The sequence below is a fragment of the Mesoplodon mirus genome, assembly GCF_964341445.2.
Source record: "Mesoplodon mirus genome assembly, chromosome: 6".
NCBI lineage: Eukaryota > Metazoa > Chordata > Mammalia > Artiodactyla > Ziphiidae > Mesoplodon > Mesoplodon mirus.
Window position 1 is genome coordinate 9,557,836 of NC_138982.1, and position 21,160 is coordinate 9,578,995.

Here is a 21,160-nt window from a genome sequence, read left to right on the forward strand (position 1 = left end):
CAGGCCCTGCGGGATCTGCCTTCCTCACCAGATTTCCCTTGAACCTTGTTCCTCAGTCATCCTCTCTCTCAGCCACACTGGCTGCCCTTCTGTTTCTTAAACATACTAAGCTCTTTCCCTGCCAAGTCTTTGCACGTGCTGTTCCTCTGCCTGGAACCCTCTTCTCCAAGCTCCGCGAGAGCCTGGGTCCTTCTCATTTTTAGTTTCTGAAGGAAAGCTCTTCCCTGACTGCCTTTAACGTAGCTTCTCCCCTCTATGGTTCCTCTCCATCACGGTAAAAAATGGCTGACTCTGTAATTATTCCACTTGTTTGATTTGATTTTTGTTTTATTCACCTGCTAGATTGTTAGGCTGCAAGCTGCATGATAAGAGGGGCCATGTCTTCTAGCCCCAGCCCAAGTACAGAGGCTGGCGCTTAGTAGGCACTAAATAAATATTTGTAGAATCAATAAGCTGTTATATGTTTGCTCACTTAAATCAAGAGTCACGTGTGTCTCTGCCTCAGGGGTCCATTTTCTCTTGCCTGTGTTCACAGTTCTTACAAATGGTGATAGAGGCCACTCATCTACCTTGTGGTGAAATAAAGTAATTTTTTTCATCAGCAGTAATGATCCCCTTGAATCTGTCAGCAGACATGGGTTCAGAGATAAGTCTTTTTAGGATAATTTCAGTTGAAAAAGCTCAGAAAGGGTCCTTGCAAGTATTCTTAGAGTACAGTGGAGAGCTGGAAACACATTTTTCCATAACTTCAACTAGAACTCTCACTTGCAGAAGCTCTTTCAGACAGGAAAGAAAGAGGAAGGAAGTCTAAAGTCTCCAAAAATTGCAAATGATAAATCCAAGTGAGAGCTAAACTTCCTCTCTTAAAAAATCACAACCTCCCACAATGAAAGAAAAAAATCTATAAAAGTAGACTTGTGGGTGTGAGGTGGAGTGGGGCGAATGAACAGTAAAAGGAACTTGACTAGTAAATGTGGGGAATAAAGAAGAAAACCAACTTAGACACTGGATCAGACAGTGCGAAAAGAAGTTCCTTAGTACAGCGCCATATGGAACAACTATGAATTTTAATTCAAGAGAAGGAAACAGAGCTTTTGTCTGTTTAACTTTTTCCATCTCCTCTTATTATTACTAGTAGATTGATTCCATTTCTTGGGCCCTGAGGCTTTTCTTGTTTCCTGTCATTAGAACTTAGAAGTATTTCCCTCTGTTCCCCACCCCCCCTTCATTATTCTTAGTTCTTCCACAAACATCTGTGGTCACCTACTGGAGATAGAGAAACAGCCTCTAATATCTTTTGGGTTCAGTGTACTTGAGGGTAATACTCTGAATGTAACACAAGATTAACAGGACATTCTGATCTCATAATTTTTGTGTTTGCACACTGTTCCAGAATGTGATAGTAACTAGATTTTCCAAGCTATCTAGGGGAAAAATCAAGTACATGTAATAACTTTTCTGAGAAGCAGTGCCAGTTCTTCCAAATTCATTCTAAACTCTTTGAGCACTAACTAGTCCAATCCCCAGCTTTCACGTTCCACTAAAAGTTGCAAACCTGGGGCTTCCCTGGTGGCACAGTGGTTGAGAGTCCGCCTGCTGATGCAGGGGATGCGGGTTTGTGACCCGGTCTGGGACGATCCCACATGCTGTGGAGCGGCTGGGCCCGTGAGCCATGGCTGCTGAGCCTGCGCATCCAGAGCCTGTGCTCCGCAATGGGAGAGGCCACAGCAGTGAGAGGCCCGCGTACCGGAAAAAAAAAAAAAGTTGCAAACCTGGATGAGCTATTCTTACTAAGAAAAGAAAGGTTCTGAAAGGCTCCTCTCTTCCTGCTTGCAATATGTGTCAACAGAGGGAGTTTTTCTACATACACGTTTCTGCTCCTTGTACAAGTACTATCTGTTTTTCTTGCCTGCAATAATAGATACTTATTTTAATCAATAATAGATAGATATCTAGAAAGCAGAGTCTCAGCTGTCTTTTAAAAAGTAAACTATTACATATGTTACTGTAATGGTGGATACATGTTATTCCATATTTGCCAAAACCCACAGAATGTACAGCAGAAAGAGTGGAACCCAATGTAAACTATGGACTTTAGTTAATAATAATGTATCAATAATGGCTCATCAGTTGTAACAAATGTACCACACGAATGCAAAATAATAATAGGGGAAACTATATGAAGAGAGAGGTGAAGTATATGGGAACCCTGCTCAACTCTGCTCAAAATTCTGTAAACCTAAAACTGCTCTAAAAAGTAAACTCTAGTAATTAAAAAAATACAAAGTAGTTACAATCCCTCTGGTTTCAAGATCTTTAATGATATTAAAGATTGTTTCACAGAACCATTCTGAACAGCCTGAAAACACAGCAACCGTGAGCCATAAAGAATCAGGTGAACTCTGCCATATTAAACGGGTGCTGATGTAACACTGGAGTCTAGATGCCCCGATCATGTCCGGCACATTCCCCTTCCTTCATCTCCCTGATTCAAAACCCTACACGGTATTCTCAGCCCAGTTCCCTGAGATCCTCTTTTTCAGAACATCCAGTTCTCCACCTGGAAGTAATGTTGTCACCATTGCTGGAACTTTCCCAGCTTCCACAACTTGTACACAGGGCTTCTCCTGTTTCTGGCACAAGTTAGCTTTAGCTGCTGGAGGATATCTGGGTTGTTCTCCCTGATTAGCTTGATCTGTTCCCCCATTACCCTATTTGTTATGGACCCGAAAGATGGTTAGAACAGTACCTGGATTTTCCTTGCTGATCATGCTGTTCCTGCCTGTCTGCAAGTGTGCTTGTTTTGTGCTGTTTTAGTACTCTGCGTCAACTTTGCCTGACCACATGTGACCCATTTAAAGATCTCGTCAAAGAGCCCTGAAAATATAACCTTATTGCCTGATGTGGGCCCCAAACTTCCCACTCAAGTTGATCTTTGCATGTGGCACTTGCTCTAAAAGGGTCAGGAATGCCAACAACTGACTTTCAAGAGTCCAGCCATTTAAGAACAAGGGCTGTTTCTGAGCCTCAGTATAGCTGTGATCCAAACAACACATTGCTCCATAATGCTGACAAGAAATCCTACCGCATAAGGAATGTTTCCTATTTAGGGCAATCTTTTACGGATCTAGTAATTTATTGTCCCTTGAAGTGTGTGTGTGTGTGTGTGTGTGTGTGTGGGCGCGCACGTGCGCGCACACACGTTTTGGGGTGGAAGTGGCGGTAGGGGAGTTGATGCAAAAGGTGAGAGGCTGAACCCAGGGGCAGAACAGGGTACTCAGTAAAGCCAGGAGGACCAAAATAGCCAAAAGGAAAAAATGAATAACTTGTAGACCCTGTAAAAGGAACTCCCCTGTGTGTGGGCAGCAGTGGATCTCTACTGACATGACATTTAAAATCGTTGATTAACAAAACAATTTTGATTTCCCATCAGATTCTTGGGGCGGGGGAAGGTGGTTACACGGGAGAAGCTGGGCACACCTGTGTGCACGACCCTCTGCCTCCCGGTGCCCGCCTGGCGGGGTCTCGGGTCTCCTCCCGGCCCAAGGAGAACCCTTTCTCTTCCATTCGTCTGCGCAGCCTCCCAGCTGTTCCCCTTCAGGAAGGGCTGGTCCCGTCCTCCGCGGGAACTACGGGGAACTACGGGGTCCTCGCTGGAGGGACCTCAGGAGCCCGGGGCCCAGGTCCCTGGGCGCGGATCCCTTTCCCCGCAGCTTTTCTTTGGCACCCGTACCTGCAGGATTGGCTCTGTGGGGTTTTTTTTCTCCGTAATATAGGAGGGAGGGTAATTAGAAAGAAATCCTGAGAAAGAGCTTTCAAAATACTTTTTACAAAAATGCTGGAGGTGCAATTCTAGGAAAAGTGGAATTTGACCGGGCTATGACCCGCCACGCCAGGCTTTGAGTCCAAGGTGGAGGAAACAGATGGTGAGGTGAGGGACCGTGTGTGCCACCTGATGTGCTGGCCAGGGCCATCGGCGGGGCAGCCCAGCATCGGTAGGAGCCGTGTGAGCAGAGGGCAGCCCAACTGCGTTTTAAACCAACATGAACTTGAGGGCAGGAGAAAAAAAGGATAAAGTGCATTAGTGGGAAGTCAAGACGTTTGTGAATGGAACGAGCTCAGTCATTCTATTTTAAATTCAGTGCCAAGTGGTGGGGAGTGGACTTAATTAGTTTCAAGTCTCACCTTCAACACTGGGGACGGGTAGGTCATCAGAAGCCAAAAGGGACAGTCTCGACCGTCTTGGGCCATTTCTGAGGACTGTGACCAACAGTCAACTAATCAGACCTGAGCTGCGGAATAAATGGCACTTGGACATATCTCTTTTTCATTAATTTTCATTTAAAAGTAGTTTGGATATTATTTTGAGAGTGTTTCTTTAAGCACAAATTTATTATTAATGGCTAATATTTTAGGATACGGTTAGTTACACTTTCTTGGGTGTCAAGCACATGTTGTTTCCTGAAAATCATTAAAGGTCTTCCTTCTGTTTGTAGGTGTGACACATCCTATTGTCTTATTTCCACAATGCTTAATTGTGTTATAGCAAATGCCAATAGCGGACTAACTATCCCTTTGAATGTTTCAAATGTGACTTTTAATTAAGTGTATTAACCTGATGAATCATCACTTGAGCAGCAACCAAAATAAGATTATAGGCATTTTCAACTTTTGGATGTCCACAGAACATGAAAAGCACTTTATGAGGCTTGCGTTAATGCATATTTCATTATAATGTAATTCTATATTAGATATTCCACTTATGCATGGAGCCAAAATAGTTTCTGCTCTGTAGCGATGCTGATTTAAATGAGTAAACCACAAGGAATCGAGAAAGCTTAACTCTTTGTGTATCTCAGCATGGTCGTGCTTACAAAAGAATTCTCTGGGGGCAGAATTTCACCTTTAGTTAGTGGAGAGAGTACAGCATTTATGTGTCAGGTGGGACGGGGTAAGAAAGAACGGATGCAGCATTTCTTCTGCACATTAACTGATTAAGGATAATCCTGAGCAAACCCTGAGCACTTTCCCTTTACTCCACATAGACAGCTGATCAGTTTCGCTGCACCCAGCAGTCAGCAAGGCCAAGTTGCACACAAGAGGGTTGTGAGGGGCTGGTGGGCTGCCTTGACCACCTGGATAAGAAGAACACCTGCAACAGAAATGCATAAAGAAACCCTGGGAACTAAATGGATGGCCCTCTGCAGGGCTGCCATAAAGCACCCTGCACAATATTACTAATAGACCTTTTACAATTTTTATAGCTTCCCGAGTTATTTTTGAGTCAGTGCTAGCATTCAATTATTTCCTGTTGAATAAGGAACAAAACAGGCCTAAAGACTGAAAGGAAAAGCTGCTGAGGGGAGTGATCTCTCCAGATGGAAGTTTTCTGGCAGATTGTGATTTGTGACTCAGAATGAGCCCAGATCACTCTGCCATATGGATGGCAGCAGAGCCTTTAGACACTGACTCAGTCACTCAGCAGACTTCTTTTTTTTTTTTTTTTTTTGCAGTACGTGGGCCTCTCACTGCGTGGCCTCTCCCGTTGCGGAGCACAGGCTCCGGACGCGCAGGCTCAGAGGCCATGGCTCACGGGCCCAGCCGCTCTGCGGCATGTGGGATCTTCCCGGACCGGGGCACGAACCCGCGTCCCCTGCATCGGCAGGTGGACTCTCAACCACTGCGCCACCAGGGAAGCCCTCAGCAGACTTCTGAATTCCTACTATGAGTCGGTTATTAGCTGGGCATTGGGAAACAAAGATGAGTAAGCAATGGTATCTGCCACCAAGGAGTCCATTCATTCATTCATTCTTCCACATTTACTGAGCATTAATGATGTGCATCGTATATTGGGGGACTTGAATATGTAAACAGAGAGTAAATTACCATATGGTATTATGACAAAGTCAGTTATAATAATAGGGGAAAATGCTTTGCAAGGATGGAGGAGGAGAGAGAGACTAATTATATCTGGCGTCGTCATAGGGAATTGATAAAGTGAACTTCAGCCTGAATTTTGAAGATGGATTAGTGGATTAAGGAGTGGTATTGGTGGGGTGGGAGGAGGGCAAGGCCCTTTCCTTTCCTAGCAAAGGAGCAGTATGAGCGAAGTCACAGACCTAAGGATTCATGCTTGGGAGGAAAAATAAGAAATTGGTTGTGGATAAAGCCTGTGGCTTCATAGACAGGAAATGGAATTAGAGAAATAACCTCTTCAGGATCTTCAGTGTCATGTCAGAGCTTTAGCTTTATTCTATATACTGGGAATGGCAATCCCAGAGCTTCCCCCTTCCCACCCTCATGGCAGATGTCCCCAGTCTGCCATGAATGGCGTCTTTCCTGCTGAGCCCAGGCCGACCCACGGAATCCTTCTCTGCACAGGGCTTTAGGAAGCCCCCTCCACCTTACTCGGATTGGAACATAGGAAAAGTATATTCACTATCTTTGCTGTAGGCAAAGGAAGTATTCTAAGGTTTTTAAATACAGGAATGACAAGGTCAGATTTGATTATCGGAAAGCCTATTTTACTAGTACACTAGAGAATGGATTGGAGTGGGCAGAATCTTGAATCAGAAAAAACAGTAGTAAACTGTTTAATAGTTTAAGCCATTGGTTCTCAACCCCGGGTGCACATTGAAATACTTGAGTACTTGTTAAAAATATCTTGTACCTAGGTCCCACCCCAAACCAGTGAACCCAGATGATTCATGTGTGCCCAAGGGTTGAGATCCACTTGTCTGGGTATTAGTTAGTGAGAACATTTATTAAATGTAGTAGGTTTTATCTTCTTTCCTGATGATCTTGGAGAGGGGAGGAGATGACTTGGGGAAGATGGGAAAGGATTTGCCCTTGTTTGGACTTTATTCAAATAGTATAACTAGGAATGACTGTGCTTTCTGGGCAGTCTTCTGTGTGTTTATGTGTTTGCTAACTTATATGCAGACGTATAATTTCACTTGATCCCCACATTAATCCTGTAAATATGTATTTATTATTTCCAATTTACAGCTGAGGTAACCACATCTCAGAGACCTTAAGTAACTTGTTTATGATCACAGGGTACTCTGATGCCAAGAGCTATATTCTTTTCACTCCTCCATGTTACTTTCAGGACTTTTAATTTAAATCATATATAAAATGCAGGAAATACATTAGAAGAAATAAGAGCCGTTGAGGAGTGTATTGTTACTCTTAGGTATGATCAAGTTCACTTTCGGGAACTAAAACCTGAGCCTCTTGCTGTCAAGTAGGCTGGGCTGGCCCTGTGGCTCAGGAAATGGGTGACTTTAAAAAAAATTTATTTTATTGAAGTATAGCTGATTTATGCTATATAGCAAAGTGATTCAGTTATACATGTATATACATTCTTTTTCATATTCTTTTCCATTATGGTTTATCACAGGATATTGAATATAGTTCCCTGTGATATATAGTAGGACCTTGTTGTTTATCCATTCTGTACATAATAGTTTACATCTGCTAATCCCAAACTCTCAATCCATCCCTCCCCCAGCCCATTTCCCCCTTGGCAACCACAAGTCTGTTCTCTATATTCGTGGATCTGTTTCATAGATACGTTCATTTGTGTCATATTTTAGTTTCCACATATAAGTGATATCATGTAGTATTTCCTTCTCTGTCTGAGTTACTTCACTTAGTATAATAATCTCTAGGTCGGTCCAAGTTGCTGCAAATGGCATTAAGGAAATGGGTTATTTTACACCTACTGTAGCCTTTTTATGGAGGACTGATGGGAACATCCATGTTTCCCTCTGGTCTGGACAAGGTAATTCCCACCCACCAGGAACTCTGCTTTCACTCTGTGTCCTGGTTGGCCTAAATCCTCATTGTATGCACATCACAGCATTGCCCTGACTAGGTGTGTTTGCTTGGTTGTGATTCCTGTGAACAGATAGTACAGTGAAACCTCTAAAATTAAAAGACACATTAGGTCCTTTTGCAAATGTATATAAAACTTGGATTTGTCCGACCAATTGTTATTTAGTGACCAATTAATGCTCCGAGGCTACCTAACTATCCAGATCATTTCAGAACTAATAAGCTGGAAACTAGTGATTCACAGGAAGCACTAAGTTCTTACTTGGTCTGAAACTTCCATTCTATTATCTCTCTCTATACAACAGAGGCAGCTGGAATAGTCGGCAGCCATGACATGAGTTGAATTTGACAACCTGTATCTCATCTACAATCCAGCAGGCTGCTTCCTGGCCTGGGTGATCGGCCATGAAGGTTGGGCTTGAGGAAAGCATGTTACTGCAGCTAGGTGAGCCCCATGGCTTGCCCTGGTAATAAAAGCCGCCAGCGGAGGAACACACCACAGAGTGCAGAAGTCCCTAACTTTGTTTAAAGTCTTCAATGATCAGATTGTATTAATTCCTAACAATGGAGCCAAGTAAGGGGTGTTTTATTCATTTGTTATGTTTTACTCTCTCGACAAAATCTTATGCATTTCGTTAGCGTCTTTTTTTTTTTTTTTAATTGCAAGGAGACCCTAGGACCCTGACTTTCCAGCTGTGTTCTGTGGAGCCCCAAGATTCCTTGCTGTATGGGAGGGACCTCAGTGGACGTCATGGGGAGGAGAAGAAGGTAGGAGAGAGGGTTGGACTCTAGGCTCTAGGATGTTCATCCCATCTTCAACCCAAGCAGTTTTGCTTTTACTAATTTTATATTTGAAAAAAAAAAAGGCTATAATTGATGTGAAGAGCACTGAACTAGACATAAGAAATCCCTGGGTAAGCATCTGCATGTGTCAATCAATTGGACTTCTTTTAATTTTAATTGTCTGGAAATTCAATTCTGACCCTGTGCATGTCTGAAAAAGTGGCCTGAACATAGCAGAAAAGAGGTGTCACAAAGCCCATGAACTTGACTCTTGGGAGAGATCTGGATCTACCTACATGCCCTTATACCATGACCATGGAGTTAAAACAGGTTTAAAGTCAAGGTTTCTGATTTAACAATCCTGGTTATTACATTTCAACAGCATATATTAGTAGAGAGCTGTTGGAAGCTAACATGCGGAAAACTAATAGAAGCCACAGCAGAGGGAGTGACATGAGACTCAGTCACCCACTGCACTGGAGGGACATTGTGACATTGTGGGTCACAGTGTGGACTATGGAATCTAACAGATTTTGGTTCATGAGCCAATTTGGCCCCTTACTTACTTTGATCCTCAGTGTTCTCTTCTGTAAAATGGGCACAGTAGTCAGGCTCTACTGGAATCTGACAGGGCAGCTTCTTCAGAGGACTTCTGGACTTTCCCAAAGCTTTCCTGTTGACCTACTCTAGCAGAAACCCCTGGAATACTGGTTAAATATACAGATCCCCTGGCCTCACACCCAGGTTGCCTGAATCAGAATCTGCAGGGGGAGGACTAGTGATCTGAACTTTTAATCAGTGCCTCAGGGGATTCTGAGCTGCCTCCATGTTTAGAAAGTACTACTTTAGAGACAGCTTGACAAACCCTGATGAAGATTCTTGGGAAACTAAAGAGTGGGAAGGGGAATCTCCAGCCTAGGGGAATCTCCTGGCCTTGTACCTACATCCCTTTCTTCCTAGACCTACATCCTCTCTGTTGGCAGAGGAGCATCCTTGCCTGGATACTTTGAAAGCCAGAACCCACCGCTGCTTCACGTCAGGGCCAGAGTGGAAGCAGTCATGACCCCATGAAGGAGAATCACATGCTTTTTGCTTTTCTCTCAAGCAAGGAGGGATCCTTGAATGCCAATGAAGTGACTTTTATATATTATACAAGAGACTAATATAGATGTCTCTTTAAATAAAAAGCCCTATTAAAACATATAGTCATGTGGTTTTGGAGAGGTACAGAATGTGTATTTTTTGTACCAGGCTGAAAACTGGCCACATTACTGTAGTGGTCTTGCAGAGTTTCAAGAAAGAAAAGAGCTCTCATTTTTTATTGCAATGTCAAAGTGTTACGGTTGTCAACCCAGTTGTGCCTAAATCCATTCTAAGAGGCTTCATTATAAATAAAACTGAATCCAGTTTTCTGTAATCTTTCAGTTTGCACAAAAAATGTGGCAAAGGGAAAGGCACTGTAAACATCTTTGGCCTGATTTGGTCTGTGTTTTTCTGTGTCAGACTGGAGCTCCTGACAGGGAGACAGGGCAGTGTTATATTAACAAACACCTTTGTGAAACCCATAGGGAGAGAGGGAGAGAGGGAGCAGGCGGGAGCCAGTCAGCTCTGTTTAATCATTTAACTCATTCCTAGCCTAGAGTGTGTGTACAGAACTTGGGACCTGCATACACATATTTTTAAAAGATTCTTTAAAAATAATGACACACCTGACTGCACCCAAACCAGGTGATGGCCTTACACAGGTGTTTGCTTCCACTCACAGCTGCCACTGGGTTGAGGAAAACAGTCAGAATGGTCCAGGGTAATCAATCACCTTTATATTAAAAAATGACTTAGAGCAGCCTGAGGATTGTACGTCTAGGCTGCCAATTTATTAAAATAATCATGCATGTGGGTACAGTGCTTGATACTTTGCCATTATGACAATAGCTTCTTCCCGTTTGAAGATTACAAAAGAGATTTGAAAAATGACTTGGCCAAGTCACTCAGTTATTAAGTGAAAGAGACAGGGGTCTGAACCCATGTGTTTTGAGTCCAAAGACCTTCAAAGTTCCACAAGTCACACCACCTTAGCTTATAACATAAAAGAATGCCATGTGATCTCTTCCCTATTAGGTCTTGCTGGAATTATAACCAAGGAGTGGTTAAGAATGCTGGAAACCTTCAGATTCCATAACTTAAATCTCACTGATGCCTCCTACACAAGGCTCTGTGTCACCTGACAGCCCGAGGGACGGACTTCTGGCTTCCCTACGCCACTACCTGCCACCGAGGGCTTCACTCTCCATCATCATCAGCGATGATTTGTGCGTCCCTGGAACGCCACCTCGCTCTGTCTCACAGTCTGCTCATTACTGCTCCCTCCTGGTGTGGAGGCTCATCACACTGCTCCTTGGACGGGTGCCCTCAGCCTCCTTCACTGCTAGTGTGTGTTGGCTGTCATCTCTCGCTTTTGTAATTCATTACAATTTGCCACATAGGAGCTGAGTGTCTGGAGGGAAGAAATGCAGTTTCCAGCTCTCTCGCTCACCTACTCGGCTCAAGCCTTGGATGAGGATCTTTCCCAGTTGGGTTCCAGGCTGCTTGATTCTCGCTCAATGCACAGAATTCCTTTTCCCTCCTGCCTTCCTCTATGTCACATCCCCTCCTTCTGCATTGACATACTACTTTGTTTCTAATATGAATAAATGATTCTTCAGATCCTTTTCACGGCTGTTCTTAAGGGTCTCCATCATATTGCATTGCCCCATCATTGAAAACCCTTGTTGTGCCTGGTGAATGATAGTCGTCACTAAAAGTGCAGATTGTTGAGGTGTCCTCTGGAGTTCTCAACAATCACACGACTCTGATCATTTCCTCTCCTGTTCCAAAGCCGAGCTTGGCTGTGTTCAGTTCTGATCATTAGGTTCATGTTTACAACTGTTGCTCAATTCACTGTTTTCTCACAATTATTAATACAACTCTGGGAGTGACAACTGCTTGTTAAAGAATTGTGCTGCCTGAATTATGGGGTGTGCTACATACAATTACAGCTCCCAGAAAGGTGTTAACTGATATGGAAAAAAGCAATCAGGTCAAAGACTAATGCATAGGAGAACTCTAAAGAGCATTAAAGACACAACATGAGAACTTGTGCATTGTGACATTGTAAACAAAATAATAAGTGTCTTGGAATCATGGTGGATTAAATTCCTGTTAGAAGCCCTCAGCACTATTATATCATGCTTAGTCTCCTAGGCACCCTTGCACATGATCAGCCAACAAACTATAATTTCATGCTTGAATGGCCTAATACGGTCTTAGGTTCCAGATCCTGTGCACAACCATGCTAAGCCAGAAAAATTAAGTGCAAAGCAAATAAATAAATAAAGCAGTGGGCAGAGGTCAAAAGCCAATGCCCAATACCAGCCTGAAATAGAGCAAGCCTTTTTGTGGAATACGTTCGTGTTTTTACTATTATTTAACTGCAGGACCTTTTTGATTACCTGCCGATTAAACATTTACTAGAACACCTGCTATGTGCCAGGCACAGTGGTAGTCCTAGAGGCTATCGTGGTGAGCAAACAGTTACTGATGAGCAGTTGGGATTTCTCAGTGGAAAACCAAGATGGGTTCCTTTCTCAACCACTCTATAGCAGAGTCTGAAGAGACACTGTTAATGAGGTTTTGGTTTGGGCTTTGGCAGCTTTCCCAGGGCTCTCTGTTTGCACCCTCGTCAAGATTTCTTCTGGAAAGTGGGCACCGATCCTTTTCCAGATGCAATTCATAATAATTATTTGCCCTTACTATACTCATCTGTCTGTATTTCAGAATATACTCAGAAAAGGTCTTCTGTACAGATCTTATCTCCACTCAGTAAAGGTTCTCTTAAGATCCAAAAACCTGTCTGCAGGTGCCCTTTCATTTGCTCTTTCTAAGATGACAGTATGAATGGCTTGGTATGAGGAATGTAAAAAAGAGAGATGAAGAATTTATTGAAATTTATCAGTCATCAGGACAAAAGTTTTTATTCATTTCTACATATTTTGTGCAGTTACTATCATCTGAACTTTACCACTCTTGCTGGTAGCAGAATCATAATTAAAGCTGAAAAGGGTACTTAATTCAAAGAAAATTCTTTAAGAAATCCTTAACAAAACTCTTAAGACTGCCCCTCCCACTATCCTTTAGGCTGAAAAATCTGCCCAAATGCCTTTTGGCGCTTATATTGAATATAATCAGTTCTTTTCTCTGGGTTTATCTCAGGATAGCATTGATTTGGTATGATTGGGAGGTAATTTTCCTTCATTAGGCTTTTTGTCACGGTTCTTTAGTGTTTCTATTGTGCAGACCCTTTGGAGCAGAAGGCTTACAGGTGCCGGGCTCCCATGAAGCCTTGGTCATGAGAATGTATGCCTGAGATGAGGCCAGTTTGGGAGCCTCCAATGCTTGAAGTTAAGGATATGTGGTGTGGGGTGGTTTGGGGGATCCAGAGTGAGATTTCAACATAATCATCAATTCATAACTGTACCAAGTGGCAAAGGAGGTCAAGAGAGTCATTCTAGGTCATTGGCTGTACAGTGCAAATTTAGACTGAAGGACGGAAGGTATTGGAGGACATCCTGTAACCCACATGACTGGGTACCTGTAAATTTAAGCACACTTCTCAGGAGGTGACAAGGTACTTGCCATAGTATGATGAGCAGGAGAAGCTGTGCAAGATGGTTGGGGAGAGATGTGGAGAGGAATAACATTAGTTTCAGATACCAAATTGAGGATTGAACTTCCCGAGGAATTTTTGAGCCCCACTGAAGTAAATTGAAAATATATTATTTTACCAAAACTGCTCCAATAAGCAAATGCAGAAAATGGTGCTAAATGGGTGCTAGGGATTGAAATCTTTCACAGTGATGTGACACATATTATTACAATAAGACTCACAATAGATCGTATTTGCTGTGTCTTGCTTACTCAAATGAATAGGAGTGGATCCAGATTTTGTGGACCCTGAAGGTTATCCAATCTGGGGGACCCTCCTTAACAAAAAGAATATAAACTTTGAGTATAAAATAAGGACAGATTCTTTACAAGGGTCTCCCTCGAGTGAAGGGCCCTGAGAGTTGAATGTCATCGATTCTTGGCAAATCCACGTCTGGATGTAGAGCTGTGTTATGAGCCATGTCATGGGAAGGGCCCAGCTCCCCTGCCACCTTAGTAGGAGGCAGGCAAAGGTGAATGTGGAAACTGTGGCTCCAAATTTCAGATTTTACTTAGCACAACTGAGTGCTTTGCTGACCATGTTGAAAGCTGCTTGTTGATCCCTTAGGAAGGGAACTCTCAATGAAACAAACACCAGAACTTGTGCTTCCTTATGACCAGAAGGCCCTAATCCAGAATTTACTGAGCTGGAAGATTCCTCATGAGGCCACTTATAAAGCTTTTGGGGATGTATTCCTGTTTATCATTGAACTACCTTAGATTTAAAACACCCCACACAATGCTATTACCTAGGTAGCCACTAGAGCAATAGCCACAAATAAAATAACCTTCAAGGCCAAACAGCTGCCAAGAACTGGATTTGTCAAGATTAACTTGAGCAAGTTAAAATCTGGCAATGCTGTAGACACATACCCCTGTGGAGACCATAGCATATCATGTTATTTCAAAAGACCAAGCAAACTGAAAATTAGTTGCAAGAATTCCTTTTGGGTGTTCCGTTTAATCACTCAGGTTGGGTACAGTATGTCTAGTGCACGTTCAAGCCAGGACATACAGGTATGCACACACATATGCATGCACACACACAAACATGTCTCTCTTTGTGAAAAGACTCTTCCTTCTTTCTATCTTATCTCTCTTTGAACAAATTGTCAAAACAATCCTCAAATGCTACACAATATAATCCTCAAATGCTAGTAATATAAAAATGACTGTAATAATACAAGTGGTATTATTGCCATTCATGGCACTGACACTTTGTTTCTCAAATCTGCAACTATCCTATTTTCTAGTCTATATTCTTTTATCTGCTGAAATGACTGATACAGGCAGTTTAGACACCCAGAGAAGGATATAATGGTTTTGACCTTAATAGATGGTTTGACTGTGTAGCACATCCCATAGACTTAATACCAGAAGAGGTTATGAACGCTTTTTGTCCTTGGTTCTCTCCCTCTTTATTATGAAGGGACTAATTTTGTGTGATCAGGTTCACATGAGTACATGTGTGACAGGAAATATTGAACTCCTTTTGATTTCTCACTTTGTAGTGACAGGAACAGGAGGGCATTCTTTTACAATTCTTCTCTTTTTCTAAGCAAAGTGTGGGAATGAAGGGTGAGAGTAGGCCAATTTTCAGAATGAGATGTTTTAGCAAGATGTTAAGAGGGAAAAAAAGTAATTTCCAACAGCTAAGAGAGAACTGCCACAAGTGGTAGTCGATCAAATCAATGATATGGCTTCATAATGTGGTCTTGGATTCAGCAAAAAAAAAAAAAAAAAAATGCTGTAAAGAGAAAACTGCAGGAGTCCCCACCGTGTCCCCCCAGCATGAATTTAAAGGGTCTGCTGGAACCTGGAAGGCTGTGAAAGTGGCCTGACTACCACTGATTCTCCTGATGGTGTCCAAGATGATTCATGGTTATATATAAAAGGAAGCACTTTTGTCTGCTATTCATAATTTAAATTTGACAACCTGTATCTCATCTACAATCCAGCAGGCTGCTTCCTGGCCTGGGTGATTGGCCATGAAGTTTGGGCTTGAGGAAAGCATGTTACTGCAGCTAGGTGAGCCCCATGGCTTGCCCTGGTAATAAAATAAAATTTATTCATAAGTTAAAAATGACAGAGGGTATACATTTTCACTAGGCTATTTACCCAACACTGCTGCCTTGGAAGCCTGGTTCTAGGTCCCATGAGTTCCCATGAGTTCTCTCTCTGTGATCTGAGCTCTGAACAAGGTCCTGAGCTGACTACCTGAGCAACATTATATCTAAACTAACAGCCAGGTGTAGTGATCAATGATCTGAACAGCTCGTGAGTTACGGCTGAAGGAATGGCTTACCCATCAAACCCACATAACTCTCAGAATAATGATTTCAGCTTTTGGGCTGGAAATTATTTAAATGAAAGATTATTTACAAAGGGAACAGCAGGGAGAAGAATCATGTAAATTAGATTCATTAAGTGGACAGATTCATTCACAGTTCATTTTGGGATAATTTATGCCCGTTTTCTCTGATGTCATCTGTTGTTCAGGTTAATAATTAGTCATGCTCATTATTCACTGATGGAGGTTGTTTTGTATGTTGGCAGAGGGAGGCATATTATTTGAGAAAGCTCCTATCAATATGCCTATGAATACTGAGCTTTCAATATAGGTAGAGGGTTTACTTGCAAAAATACACCTCTTTCATTTTTCCAAACAATGCAATATTCTGATGCATTTAGTTCTATATTCTTAGGAGGTTTTGCAGAAGACTATATCATTGTTTTACTAGTGTAAAAACAGTCAAGACCAAAAGAAAACAGGGTAAAATGTTCATTTTAAGTCTTTAGTGCTTTCTGCTTAGAACCAAAGATAATATTTTAAAATATATTAAGCCATCTCTTTTACAGGCTAAGTTACAGATCTCTTGAGAAATCCAATATGATAAGGAGGCCCATTTAAAAGATTTTATGATCAGAAAATTAACTTTAATACTCTGTTTTACAATTCCTCCAAATGGAAGAAATGTATGTATCTAAGAAGATATGACAATCCATTTAGACCTTTTGAAATTCTTGGGTGTAGCTGCGAGAATGTGTCTCAGTCCTGTGTAATTTAGTGACTCTGACCTTGAGAAGGTGACAAGAATGATGCCCACTATTAATGTTGTTTTTCTTTAAAAAAACAAAATATTTCCTGGCATGTAATTGTTTTTTTTTTCAAAAAATACTTGATCCTGTGCACTATTTTACACTTACATCATTTCCCATTTATAATTCTTTCTTGTTTCAGTGTGTTGGAGGAAAAAAAAGGTGTTAGGTAGTTCTTCTAAATAACTCAACCAAACAATAACAATCAGAACATTCCAAGCTATCCTGAACGTAAATTCTGAAGGTAGTAAAACTGTTGAGAGATGATTTACATAACAGCTGGATAAAGGAGAGGGAACCCAAGAAAATGCTTGAGCTTTTTGTCTGTGTTAACAGTGCAGAGGGGACACTGGACATGGATTAGGTTTGCAGGGGAAATTCCTGAGTTTAAGGCATATGTGTGGGGCTATCAAGTAAGTTGCATCTACATACCTGGAGTTTGACAGAGGTTTAAATTGTGACTTATCTCTGTTTCCCTGTTGTTTTAATCCAAGAGTATAGATGGACACTTAGGGATAGAGAACAGAGTGAGAAGAGGGCCTTGGATTGAATCTTGATTAATCCCGGCATTTAAAGGACAAAGAAAGGGCTTCCCTGGTGGCGCAGTGGTCGAGAGTCTGCCTGCCAATGCAGGGGACACGGGTTCAAGCCCTGATCTGGGAGGATCCCGCATGCCGCAGAGCAACTGGGCTCGTGAGCCACAATTACTGAGCCTGTGTGTCTGGAGCCTGTGCTCTGTAACGGGAGAGGCCGCGATATTGAGAGGCCTGCGCACCGCGATGAAGAGTGGCCCCCACTTGCCGCAACTAGAGAAAGCCCTTGCACAGAAATGAAGAACCAACACAGCCATAAATAAATAAATTAATTAAATTAAAAAAATAATAATAAAGGACAAAGAAAGATGAGCCTGAAAACGATTGGCCAGAGTGACAGGAGGAAACTCAAAGAGAGTGTTGAGCCAGGGAGGACAAGGGAAAGAGCATGACAAGCAGGGAGCCATCAACAGTACCACATGCTGCTAAAAAGACACGTCAGAAGAGAACTGAAAAATATCCGTATGGTTTAGAGATCTGGGGGTCATTGTGGACCTAACAAACTGCTTTAGTAAAGTGGTTGAGATGGAAGCCAGAACTGAGTGGGATGAGGACTGAGTAGATGGAGAATAAATGGAGCCAGTGATTATAGTCATTTTTTCTGAGAATTTCGACTTTAAAAGGGAAGGTGAAAGAAGATGATTGGTGAAGGGGTTGTGAGGTTACTGAAAGTTTTTATTTATGTAGTTGGTGTTAAATGGTTAAGACTTCTTAAGTTTGGGGGGAGGGATAAATTGGGAGTTTGGGATCGACATATACACACTTCTATATTTAAAACAGATAACCAATAAGGACCTACTGCATAGCACAGGGAACTCTGCTCAATATTCTGTAATAACCTAAATGGGAAAATAATTTGAAAAAGAATAGATACATGTATACGTATAACTGAGTCACTTTGCTGTACACCTGAAACTAATACAACATTGATAATCGACTATACTCCAAAATAAAATAAAATTTTTTTAAAAGTCATTTCAAAAGATTTAGTTGAGAAGGAGTGGTTGACAATATAAGAAAAGAGAAAGTGTGGAAGTAGGTTGGTTTGAACGTTTGACAGATAGATGAGAGGAGTTCCCATCTAATGGCTTCTATTCTCCATTAGCCTCCTCTCTCTATTAGGAGGGGAGCTCATTTGTTGAGAGCGAGATGGGAAAGTTGGAGAGTTGAAGTCTCAGGAGAGCAGACATAGGTTTGAAAGAGTAATTAAAGATCAAAGTTATGAGAGTTGTGAAGTAGGAGAGTTGAGCAGTACAGATCCATTTGAGGTTGGTATTCAACAGTTTAATTGAGAAGAAGTTTTCCCAGGTGTGTAACTGTAATAGGGCTCAGCGACTCAGATGCAGTTTCCCCCAAAAGCAGAGAGTTGGGTCCACCACTGCTTGGGATTTTGTCAGATGGGTGTACCAAAAGGATAGCGGACAAAGGAATCTAGAGTGCTTGAAAAGGTGTTATTGAAATGATGGAGCATGGATTCCAATCTAGGTAAGTAGAAATGTGGGGAAAGGATAGACCTTAGTGAACTGGAGTCTCTATCACATGAAAGAATGGTCTCATCTATGCATATGCCCCCCTTAATATAGCTTGACTACAGAAGGAGGAAAAATAATGTCTTAGTTAAAGTTATAGATATTTAAGGTCACTGAATATAAAGAAGTTCTTTTTGATTAAACTAAAGGGCAAAAGAGAACTAAATCCAATTTTAACTAATTTAATTTTAATCCAATTTTAACCTCTCCCTTCAAATTTGTAGGAAGGTCCAAGCACAGACAAAACAGATTTCAAAGACAAGCTCAGACTTGTATAAATTCTTATCTGAATATAGATTTCTCCTATATGCCAGTTAAAACTCTCTCAGCTTAATAAATTTGTGGGAAAAATGCTCTCTTTGCATTTGGCTAAGGGTAAAGGAACACCACTGTGTACAAAGAACTGGAGACCAGATGAGGAAAAAAAGTGGAGAGAGAGGATGAAAAGCATAACTTTACACAAAGGGGAACCTCATTTAATTTTTCCATTATTCTCAGCAAAATGAGTGCTGAGCTAATTGCAGGAGAAAACTGATATTTGATGTTGTAAAAAATACACTTAAAAATAATCATACTAAAGTCTCATTTCTTTCTCAGCACTCTGTGGCCTTTTTGTATTATATTATTTTTATTAAAACCTTTGGATAAAATGAAAAGGAAAAGAAAACACTAGCTATTAGAAAACAAGAGAAAAATCGTGAGGAAAAAACATTACATTCAATCTCCACAAAACTTTTCAGATGACTGTTGTCAATTTCCTTCACCAAATAATAAGTAATATCACAGCCAAGGGAAAGTCTAACTTTCCTTTTTTCCAGAAAGGAACATGACTAGTTATTCCGGAAAAGCAAAGGAAAGGAAAAGGAATTTCTCCTCACCAGCTAAACCTCAAATAAACAAAAAGCATCTAAACAATCCAAGGACATGAACTTGAACCTGGTAGGGGACATAACTGAAGCAATTGCTAGAATCCCAAAATGTGCCCATCTGTGAGCCTATGAGATAATGGATAGCATTTTTCTCAGCAAGGAACATCGAAGATATATTTCATCATTGAATTTGGTCATGTACTGGTTCAAGAACGTTCCCAAGCATGGCAACTAATTTAGGACTTTAATAGAGAAGCGGCTTTATGTATGGTTTAATCAGATGGCAGCATGGGAAAGGGGCATTTGTTTGCGTTAACAAATGGAATGATGAGACAGATAAAAGGGGAAATCAAGAAATTCACTCAAGGAAACAGATAAGTGAAGGAATAAAAGTGAAGTTCAAAATTCCTCCAAAGAGAATTTGTTATAAGAACATGTAGGTGTTTTCGGCTAAACCAGAAATCAAACGGCAGCTACTCCCAGCTGAAGTCCAGAGCGATAAAACACAAGATAGGGAAAGGGCCCCTGGATGGGGGTGTCCCATGCCCAGGGTTTCAGTCCCAGCTCTGCTGAGCCTCCGTTTCTATACGTGTAAAGAGAGAGGAGCCTCCTGCTCTGTGCGAGAATGAAGAGGCCACCACTGCTGTCATCTGCCCACTCTTTTTTTTTTTTTTTTTTTTTTTGTGGTACGTGGGCCTCTCACTGTTGTGGCCTCTCCCATTGCGGAGCACAGGCTCCGGACGCTCAGGCTCAGCGGCCATGGCTCACGGGCCCAGCCGCTCCGCGGCATGTGGGATCTTCCCGGACCAGGGCATGAACCTGTGTCCCCTGCATAGGCAGGCGGACTCTCAACCACTGTGCCACCAGGGAAGCCCTATTTTTAGTTTTTTAAGGAACCTCCATACTGTTCTCCATAGTGGCTGTATCAATTTACATTCCCACCAACAGTGCAAGAGGGTTCCCTTTCTCCACACCCTCTCCAGCATTTATTGTTTGTAGAGTTTTTGATGATGGCCATTCTGACCGGTGTGAGGTGATACCTCATTGTAGTTTTGATTTGCATTTCTCTAACGATTAATGTTGTTGAGCATTCTTTCATGTGTTTGTTGGCAATCTGTATATCTTCTTTGGAGAAATGTCTATTTAGGTCTTCTCCCCATTTTTGGATTGGGTTGTTTGTTTTTTTGATATTGAGCTGCATGAGCTGCTTGTAAATTTTGGAGATTAATCCTTTGTCAGTTGCTTCATTTGCAAATATTTTCTCCCATTCTGAGGGTTGTCTTTTGGTCTTGTTTATGGTTGCCTTTGCTGTGCAAAAGCTTTGAAGTTTCATTAGGTCCCATTTGTTTATTTTTGTTTTTATTTCCATTTCTCTAGGAGGTGGGTCAAAAAGGATCTTGCTGTGATTTATGTCATAGAGTGTCCTGCCTATGTGTTTCTCTAAGAGTTTGATAGTGTCTGGCCTTATATTTAGGTCTTTAATCCATTTTGAGTTTATTTTTGTGTATGGTGTTAGGGAGTGTTCTAATTTCATTCTTTTCCATGTAGCTGTCCAGTTTTCCCAGCACCACTTATTGAAGAGGCTGTCTTTTCTCCACTGTATATTCTTGCCTCCTTTATCAAAGATAAGGTGACCATATGTGTGTGAGTTTATCTCTGGGCTCTCTATCCTGTTCCATTGATCTATATTTCTGTTTTTGTGCCAGTA

At 41.7% G+C, this 21,160-nt stretch overlaps 1 protein-coding gene across 13 annotated transcripts in view; it reads right to left on the reverse strand.

The window, feature by feature from the left end:
• The window catches only part of SLC9A9 (solute carrier family 9 member A9), a 685,122-nt gene that overhangs the window by 59,445 nt on the left and 604,517 nt on the right, over window positions 1-21,160 (reverse strand). Inside the window, exon 15 of one of the 13 annotated variants that reach the window (XR_014294342.1) lies at window positions 5,025-5,152. The exons of the other annotated variants lie outside the window; for them this stretch is intronic. The gene's annotated coding sequence lies outside the window, so the exon portion shown is untranslated. Of the gene's footprint in view, window positions 1-5,024; window positions 5,153-21,160 lie in introns of those variants that run through there. 13 annotated transcript variants of the gene reach the window in all.